The 24,477-nt window shown below is 45.8% G+C and overlaps 1 protein-coding gene across 1 annotated transcript in view; it reads left to right on the top strand.

The window, feature by feature from the left end:
• The first annotated feature begins 15,337 nt into the window (after positions 1-15,337).
• Positions 15,338-24,477, top strand: part of LOC138492142 (trichohyalin-like) — a 782,601-nt gene continuing 773,461 nt past the window's right edge. The window contains exon 1 of the mRNA XM_069619133.1: positions 15,338-15,414. The gene's annotated coding sequence lies outside the window, so the exon portion shown is untranslated. The remainder of the gene's footprint in view (positions 15,415-24,477) is intronic.

Genomic DNA, 24,477 nt, shown 5'->3' with positions numbered 1-24,477 from the left:
TGAAGTATGGTTGCATTGTCTTGTTTATTTGTTTTTTCTGGGTTTTATCGTACCATGTGACTGATGAAATGATGAATTTATAACTTGTGCACCCTTGTCTGTGAATTCCCCTCCCTACAACCCTACCCGCATCCATTACCCGTCAACATATAACGGCCCTAATGGTGCCAACAAAAAGTTTACATGCATGCACTTAATGCACTTTTATATCTCAAACAGGAACTACCATGGCACCTAACAGGCAGCCTGCAACGGATAGAATTAGCAGAATGAGAGATTTATTAAATGAGAGATGTAGATATTCGTATGAGTGTGGATTATCTGTGTGCATTACGATGTTTTTTATGCTAATGTTTGGCCTGGTTACATATTGGGTTGTCGCGTTCATCTCTATCGAGATGAACGAGGGGGGAGGGATTAACAGCACTGGGATCAACAGCACCACTGGGACCAATGTAACTACAAGTGTCAATACGAGAGAAGGTGATTTTCTGGTATGGGATGGAACTAAACTTGTATGGGGTTATCACACCACACCATCCAATGCTGTCATATCAGAAAAGAAAGAGCCACAGGGTGGAATGCAAAACAACACAGTGTCTCCACCAGTGATGTATAGGTATAATGCTCGCAGCTTAAATGACCGAAATCTGTCTGCAATATCGTGGTTGTATGATACCCCCACCAGTCAACCTGCCCCCGTCTTAAAAAACAACCTGCAAGATAAACTCAGGGACGAAAAGGAAAAAATGATAGCAGCACACGAGATTTTATACGATGAATGGGCCACGGGGGGCGGGAATGAGAAAGGGGGGTCTATTTTATCCTTCGCCCAGGAAGTTGGGAAGTACATGAGGAACAAGAACAACAGACGAAAGAGGGAAGCAGGGAGGAGGAAGTATGATGAGTACTATGGGTTAGGTCTAGATAAGATGGAAGACCCACGACACCCCCACCAAACAAATAAGTGGTATGCAGATATGAGTGCCACAGCTAAACAAACAACAAACGAGAGCTGTTATGTCTGCTCCCTCATCCCTCACGCTTCAGGTACACCCAAAGTATTGTTACCCAAAGAGTAGCCAATTATAGATGCCCAATGTCTCCTTCATCTCACGTTATACAGGATTAAGAACACCTTCCAGGCACACGAAGTTACTTTTCAAATGCTGCAGAACGAGAAAACATGCTACCCAAAAACGGCAGGGGTAGTATGCTTGAAAGAACCATTTTTTGTAATACAAGGGACACTTTTTTCTGATAACAAGTGGAAGGATGAAGAAGTAATGTGTAAAGCGGAAGCACTGAGAGGTGTGGCACCAGAGAAATTGCAGTGGATAGAAGAAACATGCACACCAGTATGGAAGGAACACATTTCAAAACTAACTTGGGTAACCGCCATTGAAAAACCTTTCAAACTACAGAGCGAAATAGACTATGAACTGTGTTTTAAAGGGGAGGGGAAGACCTCCATGGGAACAAACAAGAACTGTAACAAGACCCTCACCATCCCAGATCTGAGAAAAGGGACAGCGGCCCTTATGGACACGTACTGGGTATGCGGCAACCAGGCATACCTACACCTCCCCCCATCGTGGAGTGGCAGCTGCTCAATGGCCACTCTACACTCAGCCCTAATGGTAATACCAGAAAGCCACATTGACGGGAACAACAAGATACCGGAACGTCGGCAACAGAGTGCAGCCCAGCCAACTGCGGAGTCACAAATGTATGTCCTATCTTCCGGAAGCAAGGGAGAAGCGCTCACCCGTAACAGACGTGCATCAAACTACATATCAAAGGAATCATCAGAACTATTGGCCCAGATCCCAGATAAATATCGATTATTCAGCTCAGCAGAAACATTCTTTGCCTCACTGGTCTCAAGTGTCCAAGCAAGAGCAAATGCAAAATGGCTCCAGATAACACGCTGGGAACTGATTCAGCTGGCGAACGACACTGAAGAAGGGTTTAACGTAATCAAAGTGGAACTAAGGGCTCTACGACTGATGACGATGCAAAACAGGTATGTCCTGGACCTGTTGACAGCAATGGATGGAGGTGTTTGCCGAAAAATAGGAAGTGCCTGCTGCACTTTCGTACCTTCTGAAGACGCAGAAAATGGCTCCCTGTCCCATGTGATCGAGGCAGTCCACAACCTAGGAGAAAAAATGAAAATGGAAGGTGGAGCAGAAGACAGTACATGGTTCGATAACATCTTCTCCTGGGTCCCCTCATGGCTTGGAACAACTGTGAAGTTTTTGATGCCAGCTGTGGTGTTCCTCCTTTTAATTTTTTGCCTGTGCCAGGTGGGTCTTCGAGTTTGTGCTAACGCAGTACCAAATGGTGCAATGATGATGGTGACAATGGGCAACACCCGTGGGACAATACAAAACATGCAGGAAGTACAGGTCCAAACAGGAACAGGTGACACACCAAGATATCAGTTAGTGCCCATCTATCACGACAAAGATATCATAGATAAAGCATGGCACACCACCATTAGAGAGCCCCGCGTATTAGAATGGTACCAGGAGGTGTGGGTAGACTTGGCGGGAGATGGCGGATGTATCTACCTGACTTGTACCCCAGATGAATATGCCAGAAGAGGGGAAAGCTTACGGGGGGTGTGCAGAGCATGGATGCCCATAAAAGGCACACCTGCATGGGACGAGGCAGTGATGGACGAAGCGGAGTGTAGAAGATTGGAGGAGTTAAAGTATTCGTTACTTAAGTAACGAAAGGGGGGAAATGTAGGGGAGGAGTGGTCCAAAAGACCCCCCTCCTTGCCTACATCTCCACCCCGGGTGAGGGCCATGGCTAATCGGGCGTTCCCTCCCACCACCAGGGCCCAGGTGGTGGATGGCTCACCTGCTGAAGACATTGCCCGCACGTATTAAATTTGGCTAGGCCTCAGAAACCATTTTCTGTCTGCTAAAGATGGTGTGAGCTCAGCGCGCTGCAGCACGGCCCCCACCTTCAGATAGTTTCAGTCCTCCCTGTCTCCGCAGCACCATGGTAGATCCGCTGCAAGCCCGTTCCCACGAACAAGACGGGCATGATCTAGCGTAATACATTGACATTGTAACAATTCACCTTCCGCAGTGTATCGCTGCTTCCACAATGACCCGGTCAGCAAGGCCTGGGCGATGGGAAGCTCTGTAGAATGGTCATCTGCTGAAAGCAGACAGGTACCCCCAATATGAATGTAAGAAACCACTTTTAACACATGTATCCTCTCCATACAACCATTCGTACTAAAGAAATCTGTGAAATTGTGTAATTATCGTACATGACACTAGCCGTGAAGGACCCACACCCCTGCAGGGGTGTGTAAATGTTAAAAGCATTTTCGGGGGATTATTCGTCATAAGTATCACTGAAAGCCCCACGCCCCACGGCCCCGCACCACAACTGAACTGATGCTGCTAGAGTACACAAGAAAACGAATGTAGCCATACCCATGACACATGTGAAGAGTGTGCGAGAATGCACTCGTCACACGTGTATGTCTAGGCCCCTCATGTGCCACCTCCGCCACGTACAGTGGCGGGTTACTTTCTATGTACTCCACCAACCCTAATGCTACCTCAATTACTGCAAAAGTATATGCATATAATTAAACACTGTAGTTGTTAAAACATAGTGTATGAATAAGGTGCTCAGACTGGGTATAATCGAAACACATCCAGCAAAGTTTAAATGCATGTTTCGAAATGATTTGAATAAGTATTATAGAGTGTTCAAATGTTTGTGATGTTTTTTACCTAAAATCGGCAACACACGAGGGAGATACCTTTGTGAAATGCATGCAAGGCCGTTCCCCCTCCCACCCTGCGAAGGCTGCCAAGACATGAGAGCAGAGGCCCGCGCTGCGCTACTCCGCCTCCCCCAACCAGACTGGAGCCGCTTCAAAGATTTGTAGCCCCCTCTGCAGCACCCAAGGCCACGGCCCGCCACCTGCACTATTTACAGCACAGCAGTAAACCTCTGCCTGAACACACACTTCTAAAGGCGCCCCCTCGTAAACCCCATAGCCCACCGGATCATCTTAGACTTATGGCCCTGTGCAATCAGGACACCCAACACTTTGACAACACACAGCGGAACATCCATAACAACTTCTAACAAGGCAGAAAGACCTGTACCGCCCGTCCCAGGCCCTGAAGCTTAGCCCCTCGACCTATAGCCCCGGTCAACAGGACACTGGTAACCATGTCCTGACGTATTACCTCCAGACCCCTCACAAGGTACATTCCTCCTGTGTTGCATTAACCTGTAGAATAACCTATTGGAAGATTTACTAAAGAAGATAATATTGCAATGACTGAATGACTGCGGTGTGCATGGCCCAGGGCAAATAAGTCAGGAAAGGACATTCATCTCTGACACTGGCCACGATGGCACAACAACACCGCCCGGATGAACCCAGCCAACCTGCCAGGCCCAGCCCAACCCACGAGGCTGACCAGTGACGTCTTCCAGCCAAAGCCAACCACATCGCAGCAGCACCTATAGTTAGTCGTCGCCACCCAATCCCATTGAACTTGTGCCCCCTATAGTGTGTAGGTTCTTATGACGTTTTTTGTAAATATATACGCCTGTCTTTGCTATTGTCAGACAGAGCGCTCTCGGAGTTTTGCAGAGTTCTTTGCATGCCCTATTCTAATCGATAAACTCCCATTTAAGCTCACCCGCACTCTGTCCTGGCTTTATTCCCGATTTGGGAGAGTCCTTTACTGTCTCTCATTGCGGGGAGGATCGTGCTGGTTGGGGACGCATGCCTTCAAAGTCATAAAGTTTTTAGAGGAAATATTCAGCAGGGAAGGTGACCCACAAGAACTGATATCTGATAATGGAGTCCAATTTTTATCACTGGAAGTTCAAAGCTTTTTGAAGGAGCAAGCTATTAAACACAGTACAACAGCATTGTATCATCCTATGGGAAATGGTTTAGTAGAAAGGATGAACCGGTTCATAAAGGGAATCATTAAATTGGCCATTGCTTACAAATTGCCATGGAAGGAGACGCTCAAAGAAGCACTCAACACATATAGGGTCACTCCACACTCTGTGACTGAGGAGGAACCGTTCACTCTTATGAGAGGGAGAATTGCCACTAATAGACTTAGACCTGCTTGGCTGGTATTAAAAAAACATAAAGAAATTAATTTGGAAGAGATTGTGCGGAAAATAAAGAAAAGACAAGATGAATATAAGAAATATTATGATAAACAAAAACCTGTGTTGGAAAGCAGGATTGAGAAAGGAGATTGGATTAGGGTTAAGGAACCCAAGAAAGTAATGAAAGGAGAGTCAAAATATTGTGCTTCTCAAAGAGTGACGGAATGTTCAAGGAAGTCAGTTCTTTTAGATGACGGCAAGAAGTGGTCTTGCGATGATGTAATACTTGCAAGAAAGGGAGAAATATTGAGAAGTGAAGTAAGTCGAAGTCCCACTGGAGATTTGTTGAAGGACAAATATTTGTTTTCAAGAGATGAGGAAATAACAACTCAAAGGTCTTCTGGAGAGATGTTGGGGAACAATTATGTGTCTTCGAGATCCAGGAGAATTGTGCGGAATTGCAAGCAGGATTTTATCTATTACTGAACATTGGTGGCTGGCGCACATGTACATTGATGGAGTCAAGCTGAAGCAATCACTTTTGAGAGAGCGTCGCCACAGCGGTCTATATCCTTTAACAATTTTGTTGTGATATTCTCTTCTGGTCATTTAGCATTATACCTTATTTTATTGTCAAATGTTCTCTTTAATTGAAACAGTTCATTTACATGCATGGTTGTTATGCTTTTCTTTTGTTTAATTATAAAATTAATGTGGAGGAGGAGATGTTATAATGTAGAATACCCTTATGATGTATATAGTTCCACATCCCCATGTCATGCATTCGTGTATGGTTCTGGAATCTCTATTCCAGAACTATACACGAAGATGAATGGCTGTTGAAGGTTGGCCCTCCTGGGGACTTCCTTTGCAGTAAACTTATGTGTAATATGAATTTCGTGAAGTGACAAACTCTTCATTTCTACAGTCCTTTACTCTGTGTGCTCATTGAGGTCTTTCAGTCACCCTCATCCCTCCTGAGACCTAGACTTGACTGCCGCCAAGCTACTTTGATTGGTCTGGCTTGTCCAGAAGGTTACCCTGTTCCAAGAAACTAGGCTAGCCTTCTGAACCTCTGCCCACCAGGTCAGAGTTCTGAAATCCGTCTTAGCATAAGGGAAGAACCTAAGGGGTCTAGAATTACTTTCTTTTCAACTATGCTAAAATGGCAATGTGAACCCGACAGAGGGATGCCAGGAGAAAGCTAAGGGAAGTGAATCCCGCATTGTGATCAAACTAAGTGAACTGCGTTATTGCAGCAAATGTGAACCTGGCTGAGGGATGCCTGCGAATTAGGGTGAACAGTAATACACCCGTGAACATTGTGACGACAAGCGTGAACCCGACTGCGGGATGTTCACAGTGAGTGGTTGGTCTGAGCCCGACTGAAGGAGGCTAACGTTGAGAGAAAGATCAGAGCCCGGCTGAGGGGGCTCCCAGGTGAAGAGCAAATCGCCCTATGGAAATGTTTGAGAAATTACTTTTTGTTTGAAGGAATTGTGAAAAGGAGATCGGAGCCACACGGAGGGGGATCCCAGGTGAAACAAAGCCACCCTACAAACTGTGTGAGCAGAAGGAACTGTTTGTTTAATTCATCAAGTCCTCTGAAGCAAGAGACTTGTTTGATAACTTGAAAGAGACTTGGGCCCAGAAGGTGCTGATATTGTTGAAAGGAACTGTAACCTTGTGCCGGAGAAGCTCAGAAGTGTGCTCTGCTCAAGTGTCCCGCCTTGCCCTGTGCTAAAAACATAGGGAAGGGAGACCACGGCCTTAACAACCTGATCTATGATTTTGTGAACACTTTGTTCTTTTCTTGTGAACATTATCCCACACTATTTTGTAGCATAGCAGTAAGGATTAGCAATCGTTTTTTTTAGTGCAGGCCTTTTTTATTATACTAGACCTGTATTATTATTATTTGATGGTCGTACCTTGCTCCCATCTTAGATTTAAGTTCAGATTAGGCTTTTATCTCACATATTGTACAGTTTAATAAACACCCTTGAACTGTGATCACTTGTGTCCGTCTTATTTTGATACCATGCCTTCCTTACAGCGCACACCCACACAGGAGAAAAACAAATAACGAACTGCCAGTTATAGAACGGAAACATTCCAGCTTCTATACCACGCTCAGAGGGTGCAAGGCCCATAAGTAATAATAGCCAAGGGAAACACCAACAGGAGGGGAAGAACACAGCCTTGCAAACCACCTAGAGCATCTGGGGGCCTAGCATCACCACAGAGAACCCATCAACAACAATCAGCTTGGTAGGGGCTCACAGACAACGCCCTTTCTGGGTGTGCAGCGGCCATTACGAAAGCCATTGAAGCCACCAGTCACCATGGTAGACCAAGCAGGGGGGCAGGATGCAGTACTACAGTCCACCAAAAGCATTGCATTTCTGATAAAGCTCGGCCCGTTCAGCCTCCAACAGCAGTCAGAGGACCCAGATGGACTGCAAGGGTCGAGGATTTTGTTGGGTTCATCAAGGCAGCATGAGAGGAGAAATTGCTGGTGCTGAAAGACCTCTTCATTGTCACGATCCCAGTAAGGACACAAAGCATATGCACTAGGACACAAGGCGCACCCTCCTATGACAATGTAGGGAGAAGCTGGACATGCAGGGTGGCTGACTGGCGCAGGCGTTTAGTGGGAGCTGCCTTGCCCACACCAACATGGCCCCCAAGACAGAACCAGTTAAGGAACTCAAGATGGCCCCCGGCAGACCCAAAGATCTGGCATCCTTGGTGGTCTAGTGTTAACAGGGTGCGGCCCGAGGCTATAAAACCATGCCCCGGGCCACACACTGCGCTTAGCTTTTCTTCTGCTACCTACCAGAGCAGTGTAATGCTTACCGCTCCTGTTTCCACGTGCACAGAGACTGTAGCTTACCGGTGCAAGCCAGGACTCCCTGTAGCCGTACTTACCTGAAGACTTCATCGTGAGAGTTCCGCTTCAGCCTCCGTCTTGATACTCACTGGGTACAGCAGCCGACTGGGGTCCGCAGCAATCGTAGCTCCTGAAAACGAGAAAACTATAGTAAGAGACTGAAGTTAACTTTCAATTCCCCTCTGAGTTCCCCATTTAGAACAGACTTAGCTGAATTCGCAATCAGCAGCTTCACTCATTCTTCGCGCAGCGGCCAACCCGAGCAAAAGGCATTCCGTGAGATCCGCACCTGAGGAAAGGGAGAGAAAAAGACTTGTTAAAGCGCATGGCGCCACCCGCCATGACCGAACAGCACGAAACAAGCTGTGTACCGCGCCGCAAGCTGCTAAAGCCTCCAGGAAGATAAAGCAGCTTTGTACAAAGACTTAACTCCTTACCTTCAGCATCCAGTGCATCGCAGCTGGCCTGGACCACTACTCACAGTGAAGCAAATGGAGTCAGATGCTTACCTGATATCTCCAGCTCACCTCCTTCATCCACATACAGTGAATATGATCGCCTGCGCGCCAGACAGCCTATCTCAGGGGGAGGCAAAGGGGACGTGGGGACAAAGTTGGGGGACACATATTGAATATCTGCACTTATTATCTGTAGGTCTTCATCCAGACCCCCTTGCACATCTTACCAGAGTGTCAGGGCTGGAGCCGGTATGGGGGTAAATGCCCTTGTGATGCGTTCTGGTGGGAGAAGGGAAGCTAGAAAGCATTCCACCAGGTATTCTAGGCATGTTCTCCACCCTTTTTGCAGGACCGTGGTCCAGGGATGGAGGACAGCCTGGATACTACGATTCCCACCAGGCCGCGCGCAGCACAGGCCTGCTGGAGTGAGGATCGCCACGCCCCCGACCGCACCCGCACCAACGTTCTTGCGTGAGCCGCGCCTGTGGAAAGCTGCTCGCAATCCTGAGCGGCGAACTGGAAGGACGTGCTACTGTAGAGCTCTGGTTGGCAAGCCTTCGCGGGGCATCAGCCCACCGCCTGCAAAAAAGAAAACCCAGGCCCTGCGTACACGTTCAGATAAGTGTGATTTAGTTACTTTATGTGCAGACAGTCCCGCAGCACAGGGGGAGCCGCCTTTGGGAGTCGCACCTACTCATCTGCCTGCAGTCAGCAGGAAGCGTGAACAGCCTAAAAGGGGAACGCTAGATGTTCTAACATTAACCCCACATGAGACTTGAACTAATAACTTTCGCATGTGTTTTTAGAGACAAATCTGTTGTCGCATGAATCCGGAGCTGCGATTTTGCCACACGGAGTAACCAATACTAAGAACTACTACTACTAGACTCCTACACTCTGTCACGCATAGTGTGCGCGCCCGTATTGACATTATTATTGCTCCTTGCAGAGGCATTGAGACTGGAGAAAGCACAGTGGCCACCCAACACGAAAAGGCCAGAAGAGCCATAGGACTCAGGCAGAAAACCGAAGCTAAGTGCATTTCAGGTTTTTACCCTGGGGGGAATTGCCACTGGTTTACTGCATGAAGTTAATGCAGAACTGTCTTTCTGCATGCTGCAATGTGGGGTCAAGTCTAAAGCCTAACATGAGTTAATGTATTGGCGATATCACGTGTGTTTTCAAGATATATATATATATATGAATGTCCTCGTTGAAGGGCTTCAGTACAAAGGCCCAGGTTGAGCTCTGGCATATTGTGAGTGTGTGAAGAGAGCAGGAGTGCAAGGGCGGAGTACTCCAGGAGCAGGAGCTGAGGAGCATGTGACTCTACTTCCCCCTTCCCCATCCAAAACATCTCCCTAATCCCTCTTCCCGATGTTCCTAACCTCCCCTGCCTATCCCCAAAGGGTCAAAGTGGTCTGTGTTGCCATCTCCCTGGTGCTGAGACCTAATGGGGAGGGAGGCGTTTGTGCTGCCTCTGCGCCAGGAAGAAGCAAGCTCTGACACAGAGTCTCCGAGCTCTACCGGGTCCCTCCCAACCTCACAGAATGTTCACTGGGCTTTGGTTCTTCAGCAACCAGTGGGGGAAGGAGAGACTTGGGCATTCACCATACCAGGGTTATCCAGTGGGGGCAACGCTTCGGAACAGTCCGGACCAGGCAATCCTGCAGACCAATAACCTACCTCATCATAGGCCATACGACTGCCAAATAAACTTAATGCCAGGATCTCAGGTTCCATGCAGCCGCATTTACGCTTTCACCAAAAAAGAAAATCAACACTTATGTGAATACTTGGATCACTACTTAGCAAATGGATTCATCCGACCCTCAAAATCCCCAGCCTCATCAGTTCTCTTCTTCGTACCCAAGAAGGAAGGGGATCTCAGGACCTGCATCGATTATAGAGGGCTTAACAAAATCACCATAAAGAACAGGTACCCCCTACCGTTGATTCTGTTGCTTTTGGACCAAGTGAAGAATGCAAAAATATACACCAAATTGGATCCAAGCGGGGCATACCATTTAGTCAGCATAAAAGAAGGTGACGAGTGGAAGACAGCCTTTCACACCAAGCTTGGGTTATTCGAATATACTGTTATGCCCTTTGGCATGTGTAATGCCACAGCGACCTTCCAGTTTTTTTATAAACGACGTCCTGCGAGAACTCCTGGACATCTGCGCTATGGCCTACATTGATGACATCTTGATCTACTCAACCACCTTTGAAGAACATGTACGCCACGTAAGAGCTGTCTTGGACAAGCTACGGCAACACCGATTGTATGCGAAATTGGAGAAGTGTTACTTTCATGTAACCAAAGTGGAATTCTTGAGCTTTATCCTGACCCTGCAAGACATCCAAATGGACAACTGAAAAGTAGAAGCAATCCTGCAATGGCCCTCACCCATATCTGTCAAAGCAGTACAGAGCTTCTTGGGGTTCGCTAATTTTTTACAGACGGTTCATACCCAACTTCTCGAATATTGCACATCCAATCACCTCATTACTCAGGAAAAACAAGACCTTTGTGTGGACCACAGAATCTGAACAGGCTTTCAACCAACTGAAAAGGCAGTTTACCTCTGTGCCAATACTAAAGCATCCAGACCAGAGCTCCCAATTCCTGGTGGAAATTAACACATCAAGTACGGCAATGGGGGCCGTGCTGTCTCAACGAGATCCTGTAACCAATCAATTGCATCCAGTGGCGTTCAGGTCCAAGAAATTCTCCCTAGCCGAGCTGAACTACGCAATAATCGATATGGAGTTACTTGCCATCAAAGCCGCTTTCAAGGAGTGGCGTCACCACCCACTGAGAGCGCGGCACACGTTTACCGTTTACACAGACCATCGCAATCTGCAATATTTATGGACGGCTCAAGCACAATCTCCGTGCCAGCTAAGGTGGGCCCAATTTTTCACGGAATATGACTTCACAGTAACGTTCCACCCAGGAGTTGGAAACGGAAAGGCTGATGCCCTATTCCACATAGAATGGGATGTAGAAGGAAAGGATGTGTATGCAGCCCCAGAACGAGTTGCAATAATACCTGGGAACAAATTGCTGGGTTTGACAAGATCCTCTCTACCACCATTAGACCATTTATTGAAAGAAGTCAGACAATCTTTGAAACCAGAGCAGTTGCAGGCATGGGTTTCCCCGGTTCCTCACCAAACCATAGAATACGACCTACCCTGCTACCAAATACGCTTGTATTTACCGGACCCTCCTATTCAACATAAGGTTTTACATATCTACCACGATACTCTGACAGCAGGCCACCCAGGGATCACCAAAACCTTGACAAAGATCCGACAGCACTTCTGGTGGCCAACTTGGTGAGCAACGTTATACAATACATAAAGACCTGTGATGAGTGTGCCTGCAATAAAGCATCAAAGACTAAACCACCAGGACTACTTTGTCCATTGTCCATACCACCTGCCGCATGGCACACAATATATTTGGATTTTATTACAGAGTTCCCTCCCTGTAATGGGTACAATACCATTCTGGTAGTTGTGGATCTTCTAACCAAGATGGCACACTTCATTGCTCTAAAAGGCTTACCGAATGCTGTGACTCTTGCACAAAGCTTCCTGACAAACACTGTACGATTACGTGGGTTCCCGTCCGTGATCATCTCAGACCCAGGGAGCCAATTTGTATCCAAGTTTTGGAATAGCTGCTGTGAAAAAGCCCAAATCGAAATCAGGTTATCACCCACAAACCAATGGGCAGACCGAAAGAACCAACCAAACGCTGGATCAATACCTGCATTGCATGTTTGTACAGTCAGCCAGTTGGGTCGATCTTCTTTGGGCAGCTGAGTATGCATATAAGAACAGTGTCCACAGTTGCATGGGTTTTCCACCTTTCTTTTTCTTACATGGGAGAGATCCACGGCACTATAGCCCTCGATCCACCTACACACTTGGAAATGCCCGCTATAACATTGCTACATACCAGTATTCAAGAAACTTTAAGAAAGGCTACCAAAACCCTGCAAGACACTAAAGCTGCTCATAAGCGCTTTGCTGATAAGATAAGAAGGGACGCACCTGTGTATCAAGTAGGGGAAGAAGTCTGGTTGTCAACCAAGCACATCCAACTGAAAGGCCGCAAAAGGTTCCATCCCAAATACATTGGCCCCTATCCTGTTGTTTCAATCATCATCCCCATGGCAATTAAACTAGGGTTGCCCTCATCTCTAAAAATATACCCTGTCTTTCACATTTCACTAATAAAACCTGTACACCCAGGCACATGAAATTCCATCTATAAACGTCCTACAGTAGAAACAGTAGATGGGGGAAAAGGAATATGAGGTACGAGACATCCTGGATTCCAAAATCATTAGAAAAAAGTTACATTACCTGGTCGATTGGAAAGGTTACAGCATGCTAGATAGGATGTGGGAGACAACATGCACCTTCATGCACCTCGCTTACTAGCTCGCTATCGCCACAATCACCCAACCCGGCCAGGACCCGGATTGGCTATCCTTCGGGGGGCTTTGGAGGGGAGTGCTGTCATGATCCCAGTAAGGACACAAAGCATGTGCACTAGGACACATGGCACACCCTCCTATGACAATGTAGGGAGAATCTGGACATGCAGGGTGGCTGACTGGCGCAAGTGTTTAGTGGGAGCTGCCTTGACCCACACCAACATGGCTGCCAAGACAGAACCAGTTATGGAACTCAAGATGGCCCCAGGCAGACCCAAAGATCTGACATCCTTGGTGGTCTAGTATTAACAGGGTGCGGCCCAAGGCTATACAACTATGCCCTGGGCTACACCATGCGCTTAGCGTTTTTTCTGCTACCCTCCAGAGCAGTGTAATGCTTACTGCTCCTGTTTCCAAGTGCACAGTGACTGTAGCTTACCGGTGCATGCCCGGACTCCCTGTAGCCATACTTACCGGAAGACTTCATCGTAAGAGTTTTGCTTCAGCCTCCGTCTTGATACTCACTGGGTACAGCAGCCGACTGGGGTCCGCAGCAATCGTAGCTCCTGAAAACGAGAAAACTATAGTAAGAGACTGAAGTTAACTTTCAATTCCCCTCTGAGTTCCCCATTTAGAACAGACTTACCTGAATTAGGAATCAGCCGCTTCACTCATTCTTCGCGCAGGGGTACTTTTGAGAGGCTGATTCATTGTCATCCTATCATCCCTCCGGAGGGGGTTGGTGATGTTGGCACACAAAGGTCATCTGGGAATAGAGGCAACCAAGAAACTGCTCCAACAGTCAGCATGGTTCCCACTCATGGATGCAATGATGAAGGACATGGTAAGAAGATGCCTACCATGTCAGTGTGCAACGAAAATTGACACACCACTTCCCATGCAGCCAACGTGCATCCCAGAGAAGGTGTGGCAAGGAGTCACAATGGATTTCTACGGACCACTCGAGTCGGGGGACTACCTCTTGGTAACAAGTAGTGGATGAGTTCTCCAGTTTCCCCATCATCAAGCACACATTGTCCACATCGTTCGCCCAGGTTGTTGGGGTTATGGAGGAAGTATTCCGCGAGTGGGGAATCCCTGTCACTGTTAAGACGGACAACGGGCCGCCATTCAGTGGTCAGAACTTTTACAGGTTCGCGAAACACATGGGATTTGCTCGCCAGAGAATAACACTGCTGTGGCCACAAGCCAACAGAATGGCAGAGCGGTTAATGTCATCGATAAAGAGGACCATCCACAAGGCAAGTCGATCTAGCAGGCCCTATGCCGCATGCTATGCCATTATAGGAACACAACACACTCAGTGACAGGAGTGCCCCCCGGAGACCTGATGAGGGCGTACCAGGTCAAGAAACGCCTACCCAAGGAACACAGGGACCCCAGAGGCAACCTAAAGACAGAGTCCTTCTAGAGGACAAGGTGAGAGATAGATACAAAGGTTAAAGAGGAAACCAAGGAAAACACAGACGGACCCAGAAAGTGAAGGCCAGGGAGTTCGAGGAAGGAGAAGAGGTACTTGTGAAACAACAGATATAGAGGAAGATGGATGCCAACTATGAAAGCACACCCCTCAGAGTGATCAACATGAAAGGGACCATGGTGACGGCCGCCAACGCCCAGGGGGCTGTTACGACGAATACATCTTTCTTTAAGCACTTTATGCCGGATGGAGATCCTGGATAAGAAACGAGAACGCTGGAGGAGGAAAGTGGAGAGTGTGGTAGATGTCTGTGCACAAGCAGAAAGGAGAGAAGAGACTGACCTAGAGGAGCGAACCATCAAAAGGCCCTGCAGAATAATTGAGGTGTGACAGAGGCGTAAGGAGATATGTGAGGGGGAGGTGTTGCAAGGAAACGTGGAAGGAACCCAAAGGGTTAAAGGGACAGAGCTGCAAGAGGAAAGTGAGGAGCCTCAGGGTGCAATAGGCGTTAGTTAGAGAAAGATATGTCCTGTTTTCCTTGCTGTTGTGTTGATAATATTTAAAGTGTAATACACTCCTGCAGAGCAGTAGTTATTTTGTCAGCAGAATGTAGTCTTTACACAGAAACAAGTTCCACAAAACGTGAAAGGCGTGTGGCAGCTTGCAAAAAAAGAAATCAATTAGCTCAATTGCAGACAAGCCGAAATTACGCCAAAGCTTTTTACACATACAGCATGGCGCCTGCAAGCAGACCGCCTACTACAACAGGACTGTCCAGTTTTTATTAGAACACCGCGTACCTCTACCGAATCTAGTCTCAAGCCAAAAGCCGCAATAGGCGCTAAAGGGCCCCGTTCTACGCGCTCTTATTGGCCCCGCCTTTCGCCCGCTGTGCTTCGCCTTATCCATGCAACTGACAAGAAACCTCTTGAAACGAGGCAGTTTGTATTTCCCGGCATGCCGTGGCCGGGACTTCCGGCGTGTGCTGGTTGCTAGGTGACAGTGAGCCGAGATTAGCAGCAAGAACAGATCGGGCAAACTGTAAGTAAAATAAGTTGTGTTTCATCAATAAAATGTTTCGGGGTGATCTGTGGGGACCCCCGAGAAGAATCGGAGACCCGCTGAAAACATTGAGATGGAGTAGCACAGGCGGGGCATTCTTAGGGAAGAAGGGAAGCGAGCAGCTACAGAGGGGCAGATAGAGGAGGGATGAGGACAGAACGTGATCGGGAAAGGGGACAGCTAGAAGGGACTCTCTTTGGGGGTGATGTCAAAGCACTTTGGAGGGTGATGCGTTGGACGTCCTTTCAGATTAGCACTTTTTTTTAGGGTTTGGGGTGATGGATGGCTGCTGGAACGAAGGTGTTCCCATTGATATGTGTGGGAGTCATTTGTTTCATTGTGATGGTGATAAGGTGTCCCCGCAGCTTGACACCCTCCAAATGAAGGCTGATGAGTATGGGAAAGGGGAGAATGCTAAAGTTATGGCCAGAGCGGACGGAGGGAGATGGGGCAGTCGTTTGGAATGGGAGTCAGCGCATCCTTAAAGGCGGCTTATTCTACCACCGGTATGCAGAATATCATACAACACCGGAACACTTCGACGATCGATATTACGTTATTGGCACTTCTGTGTTTCTGAGCACAGGCAGAGTCTGACAACATGCAATGTTTTGTGTTCGGTTACTTTCTCAAATCCGTTGGTTAGGTTTGTCTTCATGCTACCTGTCATTGTAATATTTTTTTTCCCGTGGATGCGATGCATTATGCGTAATATACCATGTATTAGAAACACTCCTCCTGGGGAGGGAGGCCTTTGGGTGTTCCCAGGGAGGAGAGAGCATATATCACAAACCCTTAAGGCTCTTAGCAATAGTTTCCGTTCCATGTTAATGTAATTGAAATGTTTTCACACCTAGGCCTATGCACCATATTTACATACAAGTACAAAGATGGAGATATGATGATAGAAAATAGCTATCAACATTTTATACGAACGAAATGGGTAGCCAGAATAAGATGAACATGGAACAGAAGGGGAGTGATGGGGTGGGGGTGGTGGAGGGCAGTTTGTTAGGGTTAATATCATAAATTGGGGTGGGCAGACCACTTTTCCAAAGGGAAACTCTGGTTCCACACGTTATCCTGTCCTTCTAGCTACCGTAAGAAGTCATGCTGCTACCCGTGTTCTAAGCTAGGCTCCGTCTGATACCAGAATTGCAGGGTCTTGCTATTGTGATAGATTAAGAATACTATCATTTCACACTACGCTTCTCAACCGGCTTCATATATTCATACTCGCTGTAAAAGGAAAAGGGACAGCTACATTTTAGAGCCCTGAGGAAGTGAAGAATTTACGTAAAACGTGTTGGCTTAAACTGGTTGATAGGTAATCAGTAAAGTACTCTGGGGTTCGGCAGAGTGTATATTTTGTTATTTTCCATTCATTGAAAAAATGTGGTATCCATGTACAGTGTCAGACTGTCCATAACATTATCTCGGGCAACAATGAAAAAGTGGCCCACAGTTCAAAATGACTATTCATTCCTTTTGTGACACTGTTTGAATAGTACCCAAGGGGGAGTTTTTTAAAAAAATAAAATGTAATGCAAATTGTGCATTTTAAAGAATATTTATTCAGCAACACTGGTCAAAACTACTAGCCGCATATTGAAGTAACTCATCAAACTGGTCCACATTGGCTAGCAAAGTGGCCCCCTTTCACCAAAAAACGGGTCCACACCAGCATTTTGTGTTTTTGGCTCGGCCATGTGCCTATTACACTGTACGCAAGTCCGAGCCTGTCCATGTACATCACTTACTACGCAATTTGGTAAAACAATGACTCCATGTACATTCCTTACTGCGCAATTTCACTTTGTCACATGCAGCATGCAAATGAAGGGTTTCCACGACCTGGAACATCTAGAACACTTTAATCTCTCGTTTCTGAAAATGATGGGAGCAATTATCACAGTGTCTGCAAAAAACTAAATTGCAACTTGCTTTCTAAAGTTAAGTAGATCGGATGCTTTGGCAAGCTCTGTCTTCAGTTGTAGGGGTTTCCGCTTGGAGAGTAGCTAAAAACTAAATTGCAACTTGCTTTCTAAAGTTAAGTAGATCAGATGCTTTGGCTAGCTCTGTCTTCAGTTGTAGGGGTTTCCGCTTGCAGAGTAGCTAAAACATACATGCAATTCTCGTACGAAAAATAATAATATGGGAACTTGAAACGCATTGAGTTAACATGATTAGATAATCTCCTTATCTTGGAATAACTGTGACTCAAATTTATGAGATGGTACAATCATTTAGCATTAAATTATATGGAAGGAAAATGTTCCTTTTGGTGTAATCTGATAATTTCAGAGGTTATGTGATCTGCTTTTGTCCTAATGGTCTGGAGCACCGTGTAGTTGTAGGGGATGTCGGAGTGTTCCCTTTTCGATGTATGTATAGAACTAATACATGTTCCAGTGTTTCCTGCTGCAAAGGATCACAGACTCCGTTTTTTTGATTTAGTGGGGCTTCGTTGGCAGTTCTTCCGATTTGCCTTTGTTACAAGTTTGCATAGCCTTCAAAAGACTCATAGCTATGTTTGCCGGCCCAGGTATATCCTAAGCCTGTTATCTTGAGCATTTAACATTGCTAATTATATTATCCAATTGCTGACTGTGCTGAATATTAGCGTGCAGACATCTTTATTGTTCTTGCTTTAATCCATACAATTGAGTCCAACTCTCCGAGGGTCAGAGTCCTCTCCAAGCAGAGAGTTTTTGGGCAGATCTATCTCCTCGGGTGGGGCCTCCCTCTGGAACAGCCTTACTGCCTCTCTCAAACTTGTGCAGAGCCACCTCCGGTACTGGAAGCAACTCAAGACCTTCCTTTTCGGTTCCGCTTTCTCACTTCCTCTCCCCTGCTGATGTGCCTGACTACTCCGCGCACTGGTAACCCTCTGGACTCGGGCCCAGGCTCCTGAATGTCCAGTTGCCGTTGCACTGCCTTCGGGCTCCCAGCACTTAAGGGTCTGTATTTGCAACCCTATAGCCCCTTCTCTCTGTATTTATGAGCCACCTGCTTGCTGCACTTGTGAGTTAAATGTACTTCCCCCTTCCCCTCCCACTGGCACTTCCCCCTTCTCTCTTCCCTGCACTTGCGCAATCTGAATGACACAAGGTCTAGTAAGATCGTTATTTTGTCCTCCCTTGTTTCCCTTCCCTTGTCTTGTCGCGCCTAGAAACACTTGTGTACAGGCATGTTATAAATGCCATATGAAGCCTAGCCGACAAGTGTTTTGACCAGGACGGTCTTTCTCAAGGCTCTAACGATAAAGATATGCTACAAAATTATATTTTGTCCAGTAATAGAGCATCACAAGTGGTCCCCAAGGTAGGAACAATCAATAATGTCAGGTAAGTATATACAATGAATGATTAAGTCCAATAATTTGACAAATCAGATAATAACGACAAATAGCAATGACAAAAAAAACTGAAAACATGTGAAGAAACATACCATGGCAACGACGTTACAGTAGTGGTGTTGAGAGATGTGATGGGGTAAAACAATATAATGTGTGGGTTAGCAAAGTGGGTCCATGTGGACTAAGTAGAAGACCATTTGTATTGTATTGTATTAAATGTATCTTACCTAAATTGGGAAGTTAAGCACATACATTCCGTCTCTTCTCTCCCAGATATGTAATCACGTTCAAAGACCAGTCCTGTCACTTCTGGACATATATTATGTGGACAATGTTACCGATTATTTGTTATTTAAACCAATTGTGAGTATAAGCCTGATTGTAAGACTCCCTAATAGAGGTGCACACATAGAGATTATATGAATGTACCAAAATATCTTGTTATTCTGTAAAAGTTTGTTATATTTTCTTAAGGTGCTTGATATGTTTGTAGATCGATTCATGCATCTATGTAATAAGCATGCATTAGGACTGGTCTAATAACAGTTATTAACGGAAGAGGGCAGGTGGCGGGCAATCCTCTCGTGGCTAACTGTTTAGTGCATCCCTAAGAAGTCATGGAGGGTTAACCCTTCTATGTCTACAGATGTTAAGTGTAGAGGTGCTATTCATCTCTGAACTACAGTGATATGATAATCTCTGCTGGAATGCATGCAAATCACCCCGTCTCCCTTACCTTAAATTATGTGCAGGGGACTGTGTTCGGCCGCGGCATTCCCGTGTTTCATGGGTCTGCGTACGCCATATTGCCCATTGTTTATATAGTAACCTGTGATGTCACATGCATGCGTGTGATGTCACTTTCCGTTATGTGTAAGATCACGTGCTGTAGTTTGATGCAGCAATGCTGCGGGCATTGTAATGTCAGTGGTGCGCATTTATATAGATGCTCTAATTTTTGTGTTGTTATGAGTAACTGGATACCAAGTGCTCTGCTAATGTGGTTAAGGGAGAATATACGCTTATGCTGCGTGAAAATGAGTACATTTGCCTGCATACAAGTCCAATCAGGATAAATATGGAGTTGTGAGAGACCTTTATGTAATAAAGCTTTTTTGTTGATGTTAAAAAAAATATATATATTAACATATTGTTTGTTTATACCTAAAGCCGAATTCGGATTATTCATCCTTAGTCTCCGGGGTGGCAAAAAATGTGCCATCAGCCGAATTCGATTTATTCTTGCTTAGTCCCCGGCGACGCAGGTATTGTTTAAACGGATATCCTGCAAAGGTGGTATTAAAAACCAAATTGCAAGCATACATGAATGTTGGTAGAATGTTTGCATAATACTACTCCTAAAGTAGATGATGTTTTTAACGTGTCAGAGTAAATATTGCAGCTAGAGAAAGTGGTCCTAACTATACCCATCTGGTGCAGGTAAGTACCGGCTATTAATAGTCTAAGGGTAGATATGTTTGGACTTGGGTCCTTCTGTTGTATCCATGTATGTTTAGTGGGACTGTCTAAGTGAATGCAGGGCCTCATAGAATGGTGAAGTGGGGATTCCTGGGGAGTGACGGTTGGGAATGGGAGTATGGCAGGGAACCAGGACAGATGCTTGTGACCTTCTCTCCTACCCTCTTATGATCTGCATCTATGCAACTAAGAATAATAAAGCATCTTTCTGTTGGTACTTACCTGGGTCAGCCTGGTTCCTGCGCCATGTCATCACTGGCCCAGATATAACATTTTGCCGACGAGAATGGGAAACATGTGCAGTTCTTAAATATGTGTAGAGTTCTTAAATTATGAAATGTTTATTCCTCAGGAAGCATAATCATTTAGATGTCCACAGAGTTTTGCAGTTAAGGTCACGCCATTTTGCAGGGATGTTTTAATGTGGTGAGAATTAAAAAAATAAATTTAAAAAAATGAGAATTAACGAAAAGTTATTCTTCAAGGAGTATAAATATGAAGTTGTGTTTTAAAATTGAGATGTCCACAGAGTACTGTATTAGAAATTATGCAATTATGCTGGGATAATTTAAATGTGGGGAGAGCCTCAATGATTTTATAGTGATTTTTACTTGCGCCCCCAGCATGGTGACTGATCACCACCATGGCTGGTGGTGCAACACATCCTAATGTAGAAAATGTAAACTTTCAAATGCACATTTGTATGTAGTGAGTATGTGTTGTGTGGACAGTGAGTTTGGAGTTGCGTTTGTGAGCACAATGTGTAGCAGTTGTGAGCGTAAATTACTTGTCGGTGTGCACATGAGGTAGCATGTTTGTGTAGCAGTTGTGTATGTGTGAGTGGTAGCGCGTTGTAGTGGAGTTTTACATGTGTTGGAGTTGCATGTATATTTTTTGGTGGGGTGGCTTCCACATGCCGGCCGGGTGTGTTTGCCTAAATATTGGAAAACCTTCGTAGTAACCTCATATTTTGTGGAGGTTGGACACTTGTAGTAGGAATGTTTCATTTGAGGTTAACCCTTTGAGTAGGGTAGTTGTGTAGACACCAGGGCATGTGGGCCCGTTTAGGGTAGTTGTGTAGACACCAGGGCATGGGGCCCGTTTTGTTGTTTGGAGGTCAGTTCAATGCAGTTGTGCATGGGAGTTTTGGGCAAGTGGCCCATATCATAGCTATGTGCGTTGTAGGTGACCGCACATGTTGGTGTCTTTTAGGAGTAGATAGACTCCTAGTAGTTGGTCTGTAGTGCCAGGTGGTGCATGATATGATATGATAGTTTATTTATATAGCGCCTATACACAATGTGTTTCAAAGCGCTTCAAGGGAGGGAACAAGGGAAAATACAACCATATTCTTACAGGCCATGAACAGTAAGGATGTGAAATTAACTATTGTTCTTGGCCTGACGACATTTCAGATAGTGCAAGAGCTAAGACATAGATAAGGAAGGGAGGAGAAGAGTGGGAAGGAAATGGAAACAGACAGGCGACTACCGTACTAGGCCTGACGACATTTCTGGTAGAGCCGGAGAAAAACAAAAGGTGAGGGGGGGGGGACAAAACAAGCGACTATCATACTAGGCCTGATGACATTTCAGATAGTGCTGGAGGGGTGGTGGGGAGGAAAAAAAACGTAATGGGAGGGTGGAGGAAACAGACGAGGTTGCTATCATATTAGGTCCAGGGACAATTCTGATAGAGTAAGTGCATAGAAGAAAGTAAGGGGAGGAGATAAGAAAAGGGAGAAGGGAAAGGAGGAGAGAACAGAGAGTAAGCAGCCAAAAAGAGTGGAGAAGCAAGAGTGGAGAGAGAATACAATTGCAGAAGTCCGTAGTAACACAATGTTGCAAGCCAGGATACAAGATGAAGATGGGAACAGCATGATTCATGGCCACCATGAGTACAAGATGCAAAGGAAGTCCAGCATGAAAGTTGAGAAAGAGTGACGCACCGTGAATGAATGAAGTCCATAAAAGTCAAATCCAGCATTGGCCACAAGACTGTGAAACAGTGAAACAGGTGAGATGTGCATCAAGCACTCCATTACTGGGCCAAAAAACGGCAAGACCAAGAAAAGGAACACCTAGAACAGGAGCCTGTGACCTGCAGCTCCCCAGATGTTTTAGACCGACTCCCATGAAACCTCGCCATGGACTACCGAGTAGGCCAGATAGTAGTTGTAGTCACAACAAAATCTGAAGAGGCAAAAGTTGCAAATCGCTGGTTTAGAAGATTATTCTTCAGGCCCCAAATATAGCAATGTGAAAGGACCCATAGATACGGGCATTAATTCCTCAAGCAAACCGTTGCTATCCACCCTGTCATTGTGGACAAATGAGTATGCAACAGTTGGGTTATTTGTGCCACAACATTAACCCCACAAGAATGGATTGTCATGGAGGAAAACCTGGGTGGTAAAAGCATCATCAAGAAATCTTGAATCCCAGAGGTTGACCAAGTGATCCACTTGCAGAGGGTGCGGAGCATGCATTGTCCTATAAGACGCAGCTCTTTTTATCTGGTCCCCTGCGAAAGCAGAGAATGACAATCCAGTCATTCCCCTGGTCTTGTTCAGAGTTTCAGCCAACAAAACAACCACCAAAACTGAAAGCCATTATCAAAAGGCAGGTCTTGCGCTTTCAATAGGGTTCACATCCTGCCTTGCAAAAGTAATAAATTAGCAAAAGGTTTCAGGGCAAGGGATTCTCATATCTGCAAGTCTTCAGTAGATGAGACTAGATTTTAATCAGTCTGATTATATGTACATATATTATAGTGGAGCAGCGGTGCACAATAGTTAAGGGGATTGCCTAGGTTCCATAGGAAAACCGAAAATGGCATTGTAATAACTTGATTTGGATGAAACTTTCCAAAACAAAAGTTCTAGACCGGGAACAAAACAAAAAAAAAAAAATTCTTTTTTTTCGTTTCGGCCCATTTCTTTTCCCACAGAGAAAAGGTCAGACTTCTGCATGCCAAAGCACAAAAGCCACACAAAAACTACTGGACGGAATTGGCCCAAATAAAAAACTTGTCCACGAAGCATTGACTTAATTTCCGGGTTATTCTGTCCAGTAGTTTAATATTTGATGGGGAAGGCGGTGCCCAGATAACCGGGTTTATGCGAAAACGAAAAAAGTGCAAACAAATGCTATTTGGAGGAGGGAAAAGGATGAAATGGGCCAAAGCTAGAGGCAGGGAATGGTAAAGAGGACATTATGTCAAATTGGGGAGTTGGGGTGGCCTCGGGACCGAGTCAGAGTGAGAAAATGTTCACAATTTTTGTGTTAATACCACAGGCATCCCTGCAAGGTAACCACGGCTAACTCGATCAAAAATGAAAGTGTGTCACATGACACAAAGACTGATAGGGGATTACCTGAGGGCTAGGAAGGGAAAAAAGCACCTGAGGGCAGAGTAGAAGTTGGAGGGGTGGGGGAGGAGACACCATGAAAAAAGGAGGGTGGCACTTGGTGGGTGCCTGCAAGGATGAGTTTTTGATTTTGGGTGTGTGGGCATACCGGGGATAACCACAGGTATGGGTAGTTCATTGCCGGTGCTATTATCGGGGATAACCGCGAGCATCGGAAAAGAATTGTACAGCAATAGCGGGAATGTCAGTGCCAACATATACAGTGGGCAGAGTGAAAGGCCATGGCTAGTGGGCCCCGAAAAAACTATAGTATAACAAAAAAATGTTGAAACTCAGTAAAAAAGAAGTCTGTGATAAGATGTAATGCAACAAAACCCCCGAAATTCAGCAATCGCATTTCTAGCAAGTCCACCATAACAATGAGCTCCCCACAGCCCCCGTTGCACAGCGTATGACCACAATGGTGACATCAAAAGTTACATTATACATGACATCACTGAGGAGATCTAGTGGCCCCAAAGTGGTCTAGTGGTTGTTCGCTGCACAACAGCAGGGTTCAAAACTGAGCAGAGCTATTTGGTGCCTGCTTCTAGCATAGTAGAGCCCGGTTAGCTTGAAACCAACAGCTACTTTTGGCTCCTAGAGTCTTCTAAACATGTAAATGTGACATTAACTTTTTAGTATTTGCGAATCTTTAGTACACATTTAAACAAAATGGTTCATACAAAATGTTAAAGGGAGCATCTCTGGTAAATCCTGGTTCCCCTGCGGTAGCTCCTGCCTACAGGGTAATGCCTGACATTCAGGGCTGGTTTTAGCTCCTGCTCATCGAATC

Source organism: Ambystoma mexicanum, chromosome 10 (assembly GCF_040938575.1).
Source record: "Ambystoma mexicanum isolate Mex_15411 chromosome 10, UKY_AmexF1_1, whole genome shotgun sequence".
In the NCBI taxonomy this organism is placed as follows: Eukaryota; Metazoa; Chordata; class Amphibia; order Caudata; family Ambystomatidae; genus Ambystoma; species Ambystoma mexicanum.
Note: the sequence above shows the minus strand (reverse complement) of the source record. Positions and strands in the feature narration are given on the sequence as shown.